This window comes from Manis pentadactyla, chromosome 5 (assembly GCF_030020395.1).
Source record: "Manis pentadactyla isolate mManPen7 chromosome 5, mManPen7.hap1, whole genome shotgun sequence".
Classification (NCBI taxonomy): domain Eukaryota; kingdom Metazoa; phylum Chordata; class Mammalia; order Pholidota; family Manidae; genus Manis; species Manis pentadactyla.
Window position 1 is genome coordinate 39355219 of NC_080023.1, and position 18640 is coordinate 39373858.

An 18640-nucleotide genomic window follows, 5' to 3' on the forward strand; every position below is an offset into this window, starting at 1 on the left:
AATCTTCAAAAGTTTTGTTAACTATAGTCACTATGCCATACTTTGGATCCCTAGAACTTATTGATCTTATAGTTGATAGCTGGTACCCTTTCATCAACTTCTCCCCATTATCCTTCACACCCAGCCCCTGGTAGCCACCTGTCTACTTTTTCTATGAGCTCAATTCCACAGTATTTGTCTTTCTCTGTGTTGTCTTGTTTCAAGAGTCTATGGGATAATATAACCAATTTGGAAAGCTGTTTGGCAACATATTAAAGTTGAACATAATCATGCCCTCTGATCAAGCCATCCCATGCTTGTTTTATAGACACTCTCAAACATATTCATAAGGAGGCACCTAAAAAAATAGTGTATTGTCTATGATAGTGGGAAAATAGCAAACAAATTAAACATCCTTTAACAGGGAAATGGCTATATTATATTGTGGTGTAAATGGAGTACTGTAAAGCAAATAAAATCAAGGAAATTATGTGTATGTCAAGAATATAATGCAAACAAACTAGGCAAGTGGCAGAATAATATCTTCAGTAAAATATCATTCACACAGAATTTAAAGCATGAAAAATAATGTTGTCCATTTTTATGGTTGCTTATGCAGTGATAGTAAACCCACATGAAAAAAGGAGACACCAAATTAAAGGTAATGGAAAAGTGTAGAGAGGAAAAAAGAGTAATGGGAAAAAGAGAGGAACACTGGCTACTTTAATTATTTATGCGATGAAGCAATATGACAAAGTATTAAATATTGACAAATCTGGTGGTAGGGACTTGGGTGTTCATTGTATTACTTACAAACCATTACAGTACTTGCTGTCTTATAACAATAATTTATGATGATCTCTCAGTGTGCATGGTCTGACCATCCTCACCTGGCAGCTCTCCTTGGGGTTTCCTCTCCCTGTTTTAGGTGGTGGCTGGAGCTGCAGTCATTGAAGGTGTGACTGAGCTAGCCATGGGGAAGCTTACGGCTTCACGTTACTAGCATCTCAGCTGGGATACCGGGGTCAGCTGGAGGGCTGGCTGGCTGGGTCTTTGTCACTCTCCCTCTCCCTCTCTGTCTCTCTCTCTCTGGCCTTCTTCCTTGGTTAGCTGTGACCTGGATGTCCTCCCAGCATGATGATCTCACGTTAGTCAGACATTCCATGGCAGCTGGTTTCCCCAAAACAAGCATTTCAAGACTCTGGCTGAAGCTGCCACACTTATTAACAACAAGTCTTGGAAATCATAGAGCACCACCATTCTTGCATTCCACTGGTCAGATTGTGAGATAAGATAAAGTCAGATCCGTGTAGAGGGGATGCACAAAGATATTATTACTGGGAGACATCATTCATTGGGTGGCCAATATTTGAAGACTAGCTCTCATATACACTTTCCCATGTGCTTGAAATATTTCATAGAAAAATTGAATAACATTTTGTAGAAGTGATGTGATGGTTAATTTTATGTGTAAGTTTGGCTTGACCACAAAACCCAGATATTTGGTCAAATATTATTCTAGATGCTTCTGTGAAGATATTTTTTAGATGAAGTTAAATTTAAATCAGAAGATTTAAGAGTATCCTCTATAATGTAGGTGGGCCTTATCCAATCCGTTGAAGGCCTAAATAGAAAAAAACAGACCTTCCCGGAGGAAGAAGGAATTCTGCCAGCAGATCATCTTCAGACTCCAACTGAAACTCTTCCCTGTGTTGTTAGCCTGCTGTTCTATTCTACAGATCTTGGACTTGCCAGCCTACAATATTGTGTGAATCAATTCCTTAAAATAAATGAATCTCTCTTTCTCCCTTTCTTTCGCTCTTATTGGTTCTGGTTTTCTAGAGAACCCTCATCTAACACAAGTGGTACAGGATACAAGACTAAATGTTTATTGAATCTTTGGAATATGAATAAAATTTAATAGCTATGTCCATTCAACAAGTTAACGTTGTTGCCTTTCAAATGTCATTGAATTGTTCCAAGAAAAGTGGTATGAAATAAAAATAGAATCCTAATCTTATTTTACAACAACTTCTTGTCATTGGTGCTCTTAGGATGGGCAGCTTTTGTGACACAGGTAAGGACTCATGATATGTGAGCTTTAATAAATGTTAAACATGCCTGAGCCATAATTTCAGTTGTAAATTAATATTATATTTGAATTTTTTCTTTGATTTTTTAATCAGCCAGATAATACATAGTCATTATATACATTTTGGAGAATACAGAACACTAGAAAAAAAAATGAAACAAATTATGTATAGTACAATTATCCAAACAACTTTAAATGTTTTTAAAATAAGGGCCTAAGTCTTTGAAGAAATACCACCATGTTCTTTATAAGCTTCGGGAAAAACAATAGTGAGTGAACATATTTGACAATTAAATAAGCCCAATAAGGAAAGACGTAGAATTCATCATGTATTTTATCCAATTTTATTGTATATATCTGCACTGCATATCTTAATCTTACCAATTTTTTTGCTGGTGATATGAAGAGATTCCCACTTTAAGTATATTCTAAGAGGAAGAAAAAAAGTAAATTAGCCTAAAGACGTATTTATTTTCACTAATCCTTCTAGACACACATATTTTGGCCTTTCAAAATATTTAAATAGCAAAAACCTTTAAAGAAAAACATAATACCAGGTATTTCTATGCATTTTTCAGTGTTTTTAAATACTCAGTACAGGAACTAACACACGAAACCAGCTCCCACAGGTAAATAATGAAAGTACTACAGGTGTACACTGGACTGCTATCAAACCAACACAGTGTTTAGAACTAAATTTTCCATACAAACCTGTGCAGACTCAGTATGACACAGTGGTAATACATTTGGTCCTCAGAAGACTATGAAGCTAGACTGCTCTTCATTACCATCTGGTGGCTACTGCATGGAGTGGCAATAACCATAATTTTGTAAGAGAGTTAAAGGAACTGAGAATCGTACTTAAGAATAGAGAGAAAAACCTTACTACTCTTGGTGAATATTAAAAATGCATGAGGATAAAGATCAGAGAAGGATTTGGTACTTTCCATACTATAAAAAAGTGTATCATAAAAAGTTACTTATTGGAAACAATTTACAATTGACAAAAGTTGAATATCTGATAAGTATGACTTCCGAATAACATAAGACATCCCAATCACACCTATTTGTTTTACAACAGAAAAAGTGCAATTTTTTTTCTTTTGGTGATAAATTAGATGTATCCATTTTTTTCTGGATTTATTAAATCATTCAGTCACCCATGTGTCTGCACATATCATTTGTCAAAGAAATACTTTTTCCCATTTTACCTACCAGGCAAACCCTTATATTTCTTTAAAATTTTAGCTTAAATGGTGCCTTACTTAAGAAATATGTCCTGTGACCTGCTGGCTAAAGGTTTTGCTTATCCATCCCTACAGACTGTTGTTGTATGTTTTCTGATCACTTGAATAATAGTTTCTTTTCATAATTCTGAGTTTCTCAAGGGTGAGGATGGTGCATTATTTATTCTTGTAAGACCCAAGTTCTAGGCACTTAATATGTATTTGTGTAAGGAGTGAATCCAGTAAGTTTGTTGTTATTTAGGAAATTTAACAAAGGGAAACCTCTCTCATTTTAGGCTTAACAGACTGTGAAACAGACAGAATTATGTTTGGGGGAAAGTAAATGGCCATATTGACCTTTTAAATCTCCCACTTCCAACACAGTCACAAAGCCGGAAGAGAACCAGAGAAGTCACCTAGTTAGGCCACACCATTTTAAATATGAGACTGAGGCTCAGAGAGAATGTCTGACTTCTTGTTTCTACAACTAACAACTACTAGAATCAGGATTTGAATCCCTGCCTTCTCACTTTCTAACAGTAAGATTTTTATTCTACTGGCTTAACTGCCAACTTCTATTAGGAGAAAACTCAGTGCTAGGAAATTGGACTTTAAGTCAGACTAAATGCCACTTAGAGATCTGAATTCTACATGCAATCCATGATACAGCCTACAAATATTTACAGACAAGTTAGGAAATAATTATTATATTATAGGGCAATATGATAATACATTTAAATTTTTTTAAGTGCTTGCATTTTGAGCCAGCAGTTCTAGGAATTTACAATAAGAAATTAATAAGGCACGTGTGCCAAGATTATGAGCACAGTGAACAACAGGATGGCATTATTAATACTTGTAACAGAAAAGATAGATTTTCTTATATAAATTCTGGTATCCTTGTTTATTGAGAATATACTCTAGAGCTAAGTAGAATATTTTTGAGATGCTCCAAGCATACCTGATTTTTAAGTGCATGCTCCACCTATGCTTGAGGCCAAACCCATGTGACATTGCTCTAAAACCAAATAACACAGTCTCTTGGAACTTTATAAATTTTTAATAAGATATATGGGTTAAAATCCAAAGCTAGCTTTCTTCTGTGAATATGTATTTAATGCCATGTCACCAGTTTTTTTCAGCTTTAGAAATTATGCTTCTAGGGAAAAAAATGCTTTTGGCATTTGCAGGTTTAACATTTATAGTTTCCATAGTTTTGGCATTTCCCACAGGTCTCTGGCACATAGTGATTTGCAATTTCTCCTAAAGCATATATATAAATAGTGGGTGTAAGAGGCTGGGGAGCAGGCAGACCAGTCACTTTGCTGGAGACAGTGTAAGCCAATGACATGCCTGGGCCCAGGCCAAATGCCACTTTGACTTTGTAATTCCTTGGGTTAAAGTCTCACAGGCGGACACTCTCCTGAGGTGAGGGGGAAACAAAAAGTGGTTCTCGGGGAAGACGTAATTATCCAGTAAGATTTTTAGTTTCAGTGAAAGCTGAAAATGTAGCATACTTGTGGTTTTTCACTGTGTCTGAAAAAGAGCCATTTGATTCTAAAAGGAATAGGAATGCAAGAGAAAATAGTTGAGCAGTGCAAACATTTCAGTATTCCTAAAGTAGAGGCTACCAGTAGTCCATCTTAACTCCATCAGCTTTCTAATAGCTCTCTGAATGTACAAGCACTGATAATGTCCTATTTTTTCCAGTCACTCAAAATACTACTTTTCCTTTTGCAAGTTCTTTAAAACCAGGAACCAAAGGCTCTGCTGTCATTGCCAAATCTCTTTACCTAAGCAGGCAAGCTGCAAAATGTGGAGTTTAGTTAAATCATGTCTTCTTTTAACTGCCATTTACTCTGGCTAATTTACAGCCAGTTCTCAGCATTTGAACCATCTTCTATGATTATAAAGTTTCCCTTCTTTTTCTCTTATTTCCTTTATTTTTGCTCTTTTTAAGAAATTTTTGTGAAACTTGGAAGTATCTGAGCTGGGGAGACTTTGATATTATGTTTTTCAAGTCATCTAATAAAGATGCATTGGTTTCTATCAGCTTTCCCTTTGCTTGATATAATCAAACTATTTTTCTGATTCATTTTGATGTTCTTTGGGAATGGAATCCCTCCAGTTGAAATGTTTACAGCAGAATTATGATGGTAGATGTGCTTTTCCTTGCTCCTTCCATATTGAATTATGACCATATGCTTTGATTTTTGGTTGGGATTGGCTTTCAGAAGTCTCATGAGTCTGCCTAACAGACAGACCCCTCACTATGTTATACTGAAAGAGTCTGATTCTTGGGAAATATACTTAACATATTACAATATTATTTCATTATTCCAGAGTGTGTATTCCCACAATGTTTGCAGCACCAGAAATGAAAAATGCAAAAAACTTTTCCTATAATGGTCAAAAGAATAGAACTCTGTTCTTTCATGAGTCTGGTACATTTATTACAGCTATAATCTGTCATACATCATGAATATAGGATCACTCTAAAATCCAATTGCTTCCCTGCTTTTGATTATAATGACTTGAATTATGATAAAGTATGTATCCTGGAGGTAATAAGGAATAATAGAGGCCAAGCACTGAAAAGCACTGTATACAGGCTTGGAGTAAGATAATTTGGACTTTGCTTGTTACACAAACTTCTGCCTGTGTGAACTCAAGCAGGAATATAGAGTATGTGGGACAAATAGAAAATACAGGAAGATGATAAATTTAAACCCAAATATTCCCATAGTTACTAAATATAAAAGCAAATATTGCAATTAGAATTAGACAAAGATTGCAAAGTTGAATAACACAATAAAGCTCAAGGGCATGTCACTTAAAAGAGATTAACTTTAAATGTGAGGACACATAATTCTGAGGTAAAGTATACCCCATGGTACCATATAATAATATCAAATAGCATAAATTTTATATCCAAGAAGCATTATTAGAGATAAATATCATTTCAATATTTTATATTGAAAATTATGTAAACTAACCAGAATATTATTGTTGTTATTATTATTATTATTATTATTATTATACCTCTTTACTTTGGCAAAAAAATAGTTTCATTGTATGTTTTATTTTATTTCACTTGAATTTGTTTGCCCCTCAATTCATAGCTTTAATAAAACACCATAGGAAACACTGACAAAAAATAAGATCTCCAATCATAGTGGGTGATTTTAACATACCTCTCTCAGTAACTAATGGAACAAACATACGCACTACATGTAGACAAAATACGCACTAAATGTAGAGATGATTTTAACAGTGTTGTTAATAAACTAGACCATCCTGACATAGGAGTCTGCTGCAACTAACAACTGCAGAGAATATACTCTTTTCAGATGACATGGAACGTTGCCCCAAGTGACCACACTCTAGGGTTTTAAAGCAAATCAAAGAATTGAAATCATACTGAGTGTATTTTTGGACCATTGTGAAATTAAGCTAGAAGTCAGTGACAAACAGTTAACCAGAAAATTCTCCTAGAGAATGCAGAGAAGTGGACACAGAACAAGAGGCTGGAGAGATAGGAGAGATCAAGGTCACCGGAATGCTAAGCTGTACTTAGGCATTTGTATCCTAACAGAGCACTGGGGAAGCACTGAAGGATTTATATTTGGGACTGATATAATCAACTTCGCATTTTAAAAAGGTCATTCTGGCTGCAGCTGTAGTGACGGGGGTTGAGGGGAATGAGACTGAATGAAGAACAGTTTGGAGTGAGGAAAAGTCTAGAGGCAGGGAGACCAGTTTGGGGCACTTTGCAGTATAGGTGAGAGTGGTTGCCTGAACTAGAATAGTGGCATGGAAATAGGATAGAACTAAGTGGAAATATTAGAGAAATATTTAGGAAGCAAGATAAGCATTGTTGGCATTTGTGACAAGAAATGACTCCAAAATTTTGTTTTGTTTAAGTGCTGGAGTCTGGTATCACTCTCTTAACTACAGAACACAGGATTTGTGAGACAGGGATTGGAGATAATGACTAGGAGACATTCAAGGGGTCTTACAGTCACATTAACTCTGTATGTGAAATGTACATTTGACATTATAAATGTAAATAAAGCCATGTGAGTAGATGAGATTGTGCAAAAAAAAATGAGTAGAAAGCTGTTGCTAGAATCTAAAGAATGACAACTTTTAAACTTCTGATACTGACTATCATTTGGGAAAAAATAATGCCTTTTTCCTTCCTTATTCCTGAACTTTAAAAAATACCATTATTATAATATGAGTCCTGTTCTTATTCTCCTTGCCCAGGGAGTAGAATCCCACACTGCATAACTTCCAGCTCCTGGACTGGAGTTCTCCTATTTATAGATTTCCCTGGTAAAACTCTCTGTTTGTCACCTCGAATCTTGGAGGCTTGCTCTTCAGCTCCAAAGAATGTGCCACGGTTATGCATCTGAACGCACTATTCTTGATGTTAGATTTTACCAAGATCCTTGGGATCAGTCTTCAGGGAAACCAATTAGCTGTTTATCCTTCTGAATGTCCATGCCCTCTTCCCGGTGCTTGGGTTTCTTTCTTTTACGTCTACCGCAAAGCCTACTTCCACTTCCAAGCGTCTTCTAGGCTTTGCCACCTCATTGCTTCCAACTGGGCTATTCTTAACCGTTTCTGCTTGACCCCAGCTGCCTCACATTTGAATAGCACACTATTGGTTGCAGAACAGAACCAACATTGGAGCCCACATCTGAAGTGGAATGACTGTTCAACAGATACCAGGATTTGTAAGTCAGCTCATAATCAGCTGATAAAGGGCTCAAAACTAAGACACTGAACAGTGAGAATTAGGAACTAAGTCATGCCTTTTTTAATGTTTAAGATGCAATCAGGTGATCATGTTTTCAAAGCAGCAAACTATAATAAAATATAGCCAAAAACTAAAGAGACCCTTTCACGGACTATTAGAGCAGAAAGAACTTTTAGCATTATCTAGATCAACTCCTTGTCTCCTATTCTGGTGTTCCTTTAATGATTAGATAGCAATTATTGTATTGCCTACTAATGAAGGAAATATGCTAAGCAATGCAGAGATTACCTTGTTTTATTAGTGCCAGTAACGATGATCAATTGAAATGTTGGCTCATTTCCCTGCCACTATTCATTATGGTGAAATGATCATGCCATCACCATATTATACTTATTATGCAGCAAAGTTCCTGTGTTTTCTTCCCCAAACCTAGAATATTATTGGCTCCAACTATTTCAGCTTTAGTCCCTCCATTTCCTAGTGTTTGACCTTGGGAACATCACTTTACTATACTGGTCTTCATTTTCCTTATTTGCAAAATAAGGACAATGACAGTGCCTATTTTATAGAATTGTTAACAAGGATTAAATTTGTTAATACAAACTAAAACAATTTCAGGAGTGCCTGGAACACAGTGAGCACTACCAAAGTATTAGCTGTATTAATAGCCAGCACATCAGATTTTTTGAAAATGGCATTTTGTTTTTCAATTCATTGCCACTGGTGGAGAGAAAGTCATTCTACAGTAAGAGTATAAAGACTCCAGATTGTTGGGAGAGGTCATTTAGAGGTGGTGACTGCCCGTGGACCCTGGAGCTGGACCTGGTAATTGGAAGCTCCTTGCCTCCTCCCCTGGTTTTGGATAGTACCTTCTATCCAATATTTCCACACGAGGAGCTGTTTCAAGGACATAACCTCGAGAGAACTAGGTGTTTTTGAGACCATCTGGACTGAATACACGACTAAACCCAGTTAAGGTCTCTGTATAAACTTCTAAGATTCTGGCAGACGTTCTGAGATCTTCTCGCTTACAGTTTGCAAGCCGCCAATGTCAGGGGGCCTGTTTTCAGACCAAGGCAATTTTTATGGAGGCCTCACCTTATCATTGCTGCTGCAGGAAGGAATCCAGAGTTGTGATCAGGGTACTTCCTTCTTCGATTGCCCATGCAGACCCCACTAAGCCTCCGACTGTGAGCTTGCTCTGGGCTGAGGGGGCTGCAACAGGCATTAAGCCCAGCTGGGAACTGTCTAGGCAGCAGATATAAAGAAAACTGGCAGCCAGATGGATGTGGGCTCGAGCCAAGGACATCTACATCATATGCTGCCTGCCTGGGGCTAAAAACTAGGTGTGGAAATGGGGAGAGTAAGGTCCTGGCTGGGGCAGAGTGGCCATGCTTGACTGAAAGGCAGAGATATCCCAGACAGGGGCCAGACTGTTCCCAGGGAGATGTGTTTGGGGGCACGCATAACTGTTCTCCATCTCCATGGTGAGTATGTTCCCATAACATGGGGTGAGGTTTAAGAATTTGACTAATCTCTGCTTCACTTTGTATTTTTCAAACAGTTCCAACTCTGGGGCAGGTCATACATTTATACTCTCTGGGTAAAATACATTTCTCAATAAAGGGAAAACATTTCCCTTTTTCAAGTGCTATGATTTATACTTAAATCTGATTTGACATGTTTGATAAATATGTACAAATTTTCTCCCCAATTATTCATGAGTTATAGAATTTCATCTAAACTCCCAATCATTAAAAGTTGATTTTTAAAAATATTTCAAAATACAACAACCAGAAAGTGGGAAAGAAAAATAACCACCAGAGAATGATATAACACCCAGGTGCTCCACACTCAGCTGTAGTACATTTAAAATTTTCTCAAAATTTATTTAGAATTTGTTTAATAAAAACAAAATACTCCAGATACAATCGAAACTCCCTGAGCACTCCACCACAACTCTCCTTCCATCTTCAAAAGTGACCATCATACTGAATTTGGTAGTTCTCTTTCCAAGTTTATTTTTGTATTATTATTACATAATGAAGGAAATATTTATCATGCTTTTCATATTTTTATATATAACATAATCATGCAACTTACTTTTTTTATTAACATATTTTTGAGATTACTCATTTTTATGCATTGTCATAATAATTAACCCTAGCTTCTACAGCAATCAGAAAACAGCATAATAATATAAAAGTTTATTTCTCCCTCAAGGAAGGTCCAACTGATGTTGTTTACTCATACAAAATCCCAAGTAGCTTTCCTCCAGGTATTGGCGGAAGGATGTGAGCTTCCTCCATGATATGTCTCCACTATCTTAGAACTCATTCTGGCCTCATGTAAGTGGGAGAAAGAGGAAAAGGGAAAACACACTGGATATTAACCATCTTGATCAAAATTAATCTATAACATTTCTCTTGACATTCTACTACTCAGAACATGTCCCATGGTTAAGGGAGTTGACTTGCTCAGTTACTGAAATGCAAAATGACACCAAATGGCTTCAGGATATTATTTAGAAAATGTTGCTATTAATTGTCTACTTTAATTTGTAGAGATATGTCTGATGTCTATCAATATACTATATAAACAACAGGTAGGAGAGAGGGGCTCAAGAACTGGGAACTGTCTAGGCAGCAGATATAAAGAAAACTGGCAGCCAGATGGATGTGGGCTCGAGCCAAGGACATCTACATCATATGCTGCCTGCCTGGGGCTAAAAACTAGGTGTGGAAATGGGGAGAGTAAGGTCCTGGCTGGGGCAGAGTGGCCATGCTTGACTGAAAGGCAGAGATATCCCAGACAGAGGGGCAGTGTGAGTAGGGCAGCAGAAATCTCCTCCCAAAACCATACGTATTTTTGAAAATACAACAAAACCAACTATTACTAAAAGAGAGACCAGAAGATACAGTACAACAGCCAGGCTACATCTACATCTGTGAGAACTCAGCATCTCACGAAAAGGGTAAGATACAGAGCCATGACCCGGTGGGACCTGAGCACTCCCTCACCCCAGCTCACAGGTGGGAGGAAAAGAATCAGAGTGAGGAGGGAGTGGAAGCACAGGACTACTAAATAATCAGCCCTAGTAATCTGCACCGGGAGCACAGACACACATTGCATGGTATACTAGAAATTAGAGAAATGGAAAAGTAAAATCTGAGACGGAGATGAGACTGCAAGCAGGTCCCCACAGCCAGCTCCCCTAGGGCAAAAGAAAAGTGGGTGCTTTTTCAAAGTCTTAACGGGACAAGGGCTCAACAGCTGGACAAAATCATCCCAGCACACTCAGCCCAGAATGCTGGGAATCTTGAGGAACTTCAGGTACCCTAACCTGCTGGAAGGTAATGCAGTCAGGAAGCCCCCAACAGTGATAGGCAGCCTGCCATTCATCTCCCTCCACTGGCGCTGCAAGCAAACTGGCTGACTCACCACAGCTGAGGAGCAGTCGGAGAACAGCCCTGTCCATAGAAACCATACAGTCTAACTGGGATAGACCCAGAGGCTGCCGCTGGCATGTAGCTGCCCAGCACAAACAGAGGAAGCCAGAGCAAGGTCTGGAAGGCATGAAGGGGTACTGTTCTTGCAGGAGAACACACCTGGTGTGTCTGCCAACCCCCACAGTGCACTGTGCTAGCTGAGGGTGGCCCCGCCAATGGCAACTCAGGGGATTGATCCAGAGATGGCTCCTGGTTTGTGGGTAACTGGCACAGGCAGCAGAAGCAGGAACGAGGTCCGGAAGGCATGAAGGGGTGCTGTTCTCACACCCCTCATTTTAGGGGGACTTCAACACACCACTCACTCCAAAGGACACCACTCACTCCAAAGGACAGCACTCACTCCAAAGGATGGAATTCATTTTAGGAGACTTCAACACACCACTCACTCCAAAGGACAGATCCACCAGACAGAAAATAAGTAAGGACACAGAGGCACTGAACAACACACTAGAACAGATGGACCTAATCAACATCTATAGAACTCTACATCCAAAAGCAACAGGATACACATTCTTCTCAAGTCCACATGGAACATTCTCCAGAATAGACCACATATTAGGCCACAAAGAGAACACACCCGGCACTTCTGCTACCCTCAGCAGATCCCTAGGGTATCTGGAGGGCTGTCCCACCCACTGCAACTCAGGAGATTATCCGAGAGACTGCTTCTGGTGTGTGGGTAACTGACACGGGCAGCAGAGAAGGGCAAGGCAACCAGCAAGCAGGAAGAGATTTTGATCTCTCAGCTGACACATGCACCACCTGCCTGTGACCATTTCTATCACTATGAAAAGGCAGAAGAATCTGCTCCAGTCAAAAATCACTCATACAACCCTGCTGAGATAGATATAACCAAACTTCCTGAAAAAAAGAATTCAAAATAAAAGTCATAATCATGCTGATGGACCCACAGTGAAATATGCAAGAGCTAGGGGATGAAGTCTGGAGGGAAATAACAGAAATGAAACAACCAATAGAAGGTCTTAAGAGCAGACTGGATGAGGTGCAAGAAACTGTTAATGCAATAGAAATCAGAGAAAAGGAATACAGAGAAGCTGAGGCAGAGAGATAAAAAGATCTCCATGAATGAAAGAATTGTGACCAATCCAAATGGTACACTATTTGCATTACAGAGCTACCAGAAGAAGAGGGAGAAAAAGGGATTGAAAGTGTCTTTGAAGAAATAATTGCTGAAAAGTTACCCAAGCTGGGAAGGAAACAGTCTCTCAGACCATGGAAACCCACAGATCTCCCAAAACAAGGGACTCAAGGAGGACAACACCAAGACATATAATAATTAAAATGACAAATATCAAAGACAAGGACACAGTATTAAAGGCAGCCAAAGAGATAAAAAAAAGACCACCTACAAAGGAAAACCCATCAGGCTCTCATCAGACATCTCAACAGAAACCTTACAGGCCAGAAGGGAATGGCATGATACATTTAATGCAATGAAACAGAAGGGCCTTGAACCAAGAATACTGTATTTAGCACAATTATAATTAAAATTTGAAGGAGGGATCAAACAATTTCCAGACAAACAAAAGTTGAGGGAATTTGCTTCCCACAAACCACCTCTACAGGGTATTTTAAAGGGACTGTTCCAGATGGAAGCACTCCTAAGGCTAAATAGATATCACCAGAGAAAACAAAATCACAGCAAAGAAAGTAGACCAACCAAATACTAACTAAAGGCAAAAAATGAAATCAACTACTCACAAAAGCAGTCAAAGGAAACACAGAAGAGAACAGAATAAAACACCTATTATACAAAGAATGGAGAAGGAAGAATAAGAAGGGAGAGAAATAAAGAATCATCAGACAGTGTTTATAATAGCTTAATAAGTGAGTTAAGTTAGAGGATTAGATAGTAAAGAAGCTTCCCTTGAACCTATGGTAACCACGAATCCAAAGCCTGCAATGGCAATAAGTACATATCTATCAATAATCACCCTAAATGTAAATTGACTGAATGCACCAATCAAAAAACACAGAGGAATAGAATGGATAAAAGAGCAAGACCCATCTATATGCTGCTTACAAGAGACTCACCTCAAACCCAAAGACATACACAGACTAAAAGTGAAAGGTTGGAAAAAGATAAATCATGCAAAGAATAGGGAGAAAAAGGCAGGTGTTGCAGTACTTGTATCAGACAAAATAGACTTCAAAATAAAGAAAGTAACAAGAGATAAAGAAGGACATTACATAATGATAAAGGGGGCAGTCCAACAAGAGGATATAACCATTATAAATATATATGCATCCAACATAGGAGCACTGACATATGTGAAAGAAATCTTAACAGAATTAAAGAAAGAAATAGAATGCAATGAATTCATTTTAGGAGACTTCAACACACCACTCACTCTCCAAAGGACAGATCCACCAGACAGAAAATAAGTAAGGACACAGAGGCACTGAACAACACACTAGAACAGATGAACCTAATAGACATCTATAGAAGTCTACATCCAAAAGCAACAGGATACACAGTCTTCTCAAGTCCACATGGGACATTATCCAGAATAGACCACATACTAGGCCATAAAAAGAGCCTCAATAAATTCCAAAATATTGAAATTCTACCAAAAAACTTCTCAGACCACAAAGGTATAAACTAGAAATAAGTTGTACAATGAAAACAAAAAGACTCACAAACACATGGAGGCTTAACAACATGCTCCTAAATAATCAATGGATCAATGACCAAACTAAAACAGAGATCAAGCAACATATGGAGATAAATTACAACAACAGCACAATGCCCCAACTTCTGTGGGATGCAGGGAAGGCAGTTCTAAGAGGAAAGTATATAGCAGTCCAGACCTATTTAAAGAAGGAAGAACATTCCCAAATGAATAGTCTATTGTCACAATTATTGAAACTGGAAAAAGAAGAACAAAAGAGGCCCAAAGTCAGCAGAAGGAGGGACATAATAAAAATCAGAGAAGAAATAAATAAAATTGAGAAGAATAAAACAATAGAAAAAATCAATGAAACCAAAAGCTGGTTCTTTAGGAACATAAACAAAATAGATAAACCCCTAGCCAGACTTATTAAGAGAAAAAGATAATCTACACATGTAAACAGAATCAGAAATGAGAAAGGAAAAATCATGATGGACCCCACAGAAATACAAAGAATTTTTAGAGAATACTATGAAAATCTATATGCTAACCAGCTGAACAACCTAGAATAAATGGAAACATTCTAGAAAAATACCACATTCCAAGACTGACCCAGGAAAAAAACAGAAAATCTGAACAGACCAATGACCAGCAATGAAATTGAATTGGCAATCAAAAACTACCCAAGAACAAAACCCTGGCCCAGATGGATTCACTGCTGAATTTTATCAGACATACAGAGAAGACATAATACCCATTCTTCTTAAACTTTTCCAAAAAATAGAAGAGGTGGGTGTACTCCCAAACTCATTCTATGAAGCCACCATCACTCTAATACCAAAACCAGACAAAGAACACACTAAAAAAGAAAATTACGACCAATATCCCTGATGGACATAGATACAAAAATACTCAACAAAATATTAGAAAACTGAATTCAAAGTACATCAAGAAGATCATACACCATGATCAATTGGGATTCATCACAGGGATGCAAGGATGGTACAACATTCGAAAATCCATCAATATCATCCACCACATCAACAAAAAGAAGGGCAAAAAACCACATGATCAGCTCCATAGATGTTGAAAAAAAATTGACAAAATTAAACATCCACTCATGATAAAAACTCTCAACAAAATGGATATAGAGGACAAGTACCTCTACATAATAAAGGCCATATATGACGAACCCACAGCCAACATCATACTGAACAGTGAGAAGCTGACAGCTTTTCACCTAAGCTTGGGAACAAGACAGGGATGCTCACTCTCTCCACTTATATTCAAAATAGTATTGGAAATCCTAGTCATGGCAATCAGACAACACCAAGAAATAAAAGGCATCCTGATTGGTAAAGAAGAAGTCAAACTGTCATTATTTGCAGATGACATGATACTGAACATAAAAAACTTAAAGACTCCAGTCCAAAACTACTAGAACTAATATCTGAATTCAACAAAGTTGCAGGATACAAAATTAATACACAGAAATCTGTTGCTTTCCTATACACTAACGGTGAGCTAGCAGAAATACAAATCGGGAAAACAATTCTATTCACAATTGCAACAAAAAGAAAAAAATACCTAGGAATAAACCTAAACAAAGAGGTGAAAAACTTATACTCTGAAAACTAGAAGACACTCATCAGAGAAATTAAAGAAGAAACTAACAAATGGAAACACATGCCATTCTCCTGGATAGGAAGAATTAACATTGTCAAAATGGCCATCCTGCCCAAAGCAATCTACAGATTCAATGCAATCCCTATCAAAATACCAAGAACATTCTTCAATGAATGAGAGCAAATCATTCTAAAATTCATATGGAGCCATAAAAGACCCAAAATAGCCAAAGCAATCCTGAGAAGGAATAATAAATCAGGGGGAATTATGCTCCTTGCCTTCAAACTCTACTACAAAGCCACAGTAACCAAGACAATTTGGTACTGGCACAAGAACAGATCCATAGACCAATAGAACAGACTAAAGGGCCCAGATATAAACCCAAGCATATATGGTCAATTAATATACAATAAAGGAGTCATGGATATACAATGGGGAAATGACAGCCTCTTCAACAGCTGGTGTTGGCAAAACTGGACAGCTACATGCAAGAGAATAAAACTGGATTATTGTCTAACCTCACACACAAAAGTAAACTCAAAATGGATGAAAGACCTGAATGTAAGTCATGAAACCATAAAACTCTTAGAAAAAAACATGGGCAAAATCTCTTGGATATAAACACGAGTGACTTCTTCATGAACATATCTCCCCAGGTAAGGGAAACAAAAGCAAAAATGAACAAGTGGGACTATATCAAGCTGAAAAGCTTCTGTACAGCAAAGGACATCATCAATAGAACAAAAAGGCATCCTACAGTATGGGAGAATATATTCATAAATGACATATCCATTAAGGGGTTGACATCCAAATTATATAAAGAGCTCATGCACCTCAACAAACATAAAGCAAATAATCCAATTAAAAAATGGGCACAGGATCTGAACAGACACTTCTCCAATGACAAAATTCAGATGGTCACAGGCCCATGAAAAGATGCTCCACATTGCTAATCATCAGAGAAATGCAAATTAAAACCACAAGGAGATATCACCTCACACCAGTTAGGATGGCCACCATAAAAAAGACAAACAACAACAAATGTTGACAAGGATGTGGAGAAAGGGGAACCCTCCTACACTGCTGGTGGAAATGTAAATTAGTTCAACCATTGGGGAAAGCAGTACGGAGGTTCCTCAAAAAACTCAAAATAGGAATACCATTTGATCCAGGAATTCCACTCCTAGGAATTTACCCTAAGAATGCAGCAGCCCAGTTTGAAAAAGACAGATGCACCCCTATATTTATCACAGCACTATTTACAATAGCCAAGAAATGAAAGCTACCTAAGTGTCCAACGATAGATGAATGGATAAAGAAGATGTGGTACATATACACAATGGAATCTTATTCAGCCATAAGAAGAAAACAAATCCTACCATTTGCAACAACATGGATGGAGCTAGAGGGTATTATTCTCAGTGAAATAAGCCAGGTGAAAAAAGAGAAGTATCAAATGATTTCACTCATATGTGGAGTATAAGAACAAAAAAAAAATTTGAAGGAACAAAACAGCAGCAGACTCACAGAACCCAAGAATGGACTAACAGTTACCAGACAGAAAGGATCTGAGGAGAATGGGTGGGAAGGGAGGGACAAGGTGGAAAAAGGGGCACTACAATTAGCAGACATAATGTAGAGGTGGGGGCAGGAGGCTGGTTATACAACACAGAGAAGGCAAGTAGTGATTCTATAGCATCTTACTATGCTGATGGACAGTGACTGTAATGGGGTATGTTTTGGGGACTTGATGATGCAGGTAGTCTAGTAACCATAAGTTGCTCATGTAATTGTAGATTAATGATACCAAAATTAAATACATAATTAATTAATTTAAAAAAACTCCACCACCAACAACAATAGGTAGATATGGGCTAGTTTTGCAGTTTGTTTACACTCTCTGATGTACAAGAAAATGCACTGAGGTTTAGCTAACCATTCATGTAGCTCCCGTATACTTTATGCATTCATCCATTCTTCATTTATTCCAGAGGTATATTTCATTCTCTATAACGTACCAGTATACCAGGATTTTTGCCATCATAAACATTATTCCTAAAGGACACAATCTAGCAGGGAAATTAAATATTCAGCTAGCTATAGAACTATGGAAAAACATTCCAATAGAGGCTTTAGCCACAGCAGCTGGAGTATTATGGAGAACTACACCTTGGCATTCCTAAGGCTGACATGGTCAGGGAAACATGTCTGTAAATAGAACCCAGCATGTAAAAGGCTATTTTCTGATTATACAGAAAATAGGGACAGCTCAGAATTAAGTATCAATACATTGTAATGGGAAAAGTGTTCAATGAAGGAAAAACAATAGAAATAATGTAAGCAAGATTTAGAGTGATGTGGTCTCTATATCCCTAAATATAGCATGTTGCCTTCAACAAAATATGAACCAGGCACAAAAGGCAAAGATTCTTTAAAAATGCTTCACCTGATGCCCTATGAAAATTCATGTTCTTAGGTACTGAATGAAAAGCCAAGACTATCATTTCAATTATTTTTCCTTTCCCATTATTAAAAATGTACAAGCTCTTTTAATAATGATTTAATAGAAATTTTTAAAAAACTGGAATCATTTGAATTGATCATTAAAGTGACATAGTGACACTTCAGTGAATTATGAAATTGCTAATAATTTTCTGAGGAAAAGGAAATTCAATTCCAGAAACATTCCTTACCTTGCCTTAGATGATGAAATTTCTATTACATAGACAATTTAATGAGCAAAATGATGTCTCTTGGTTGAAATGTGAGTAGAATCAATTTTTTACCTAGGTGCTAAAATGTCCAACCTG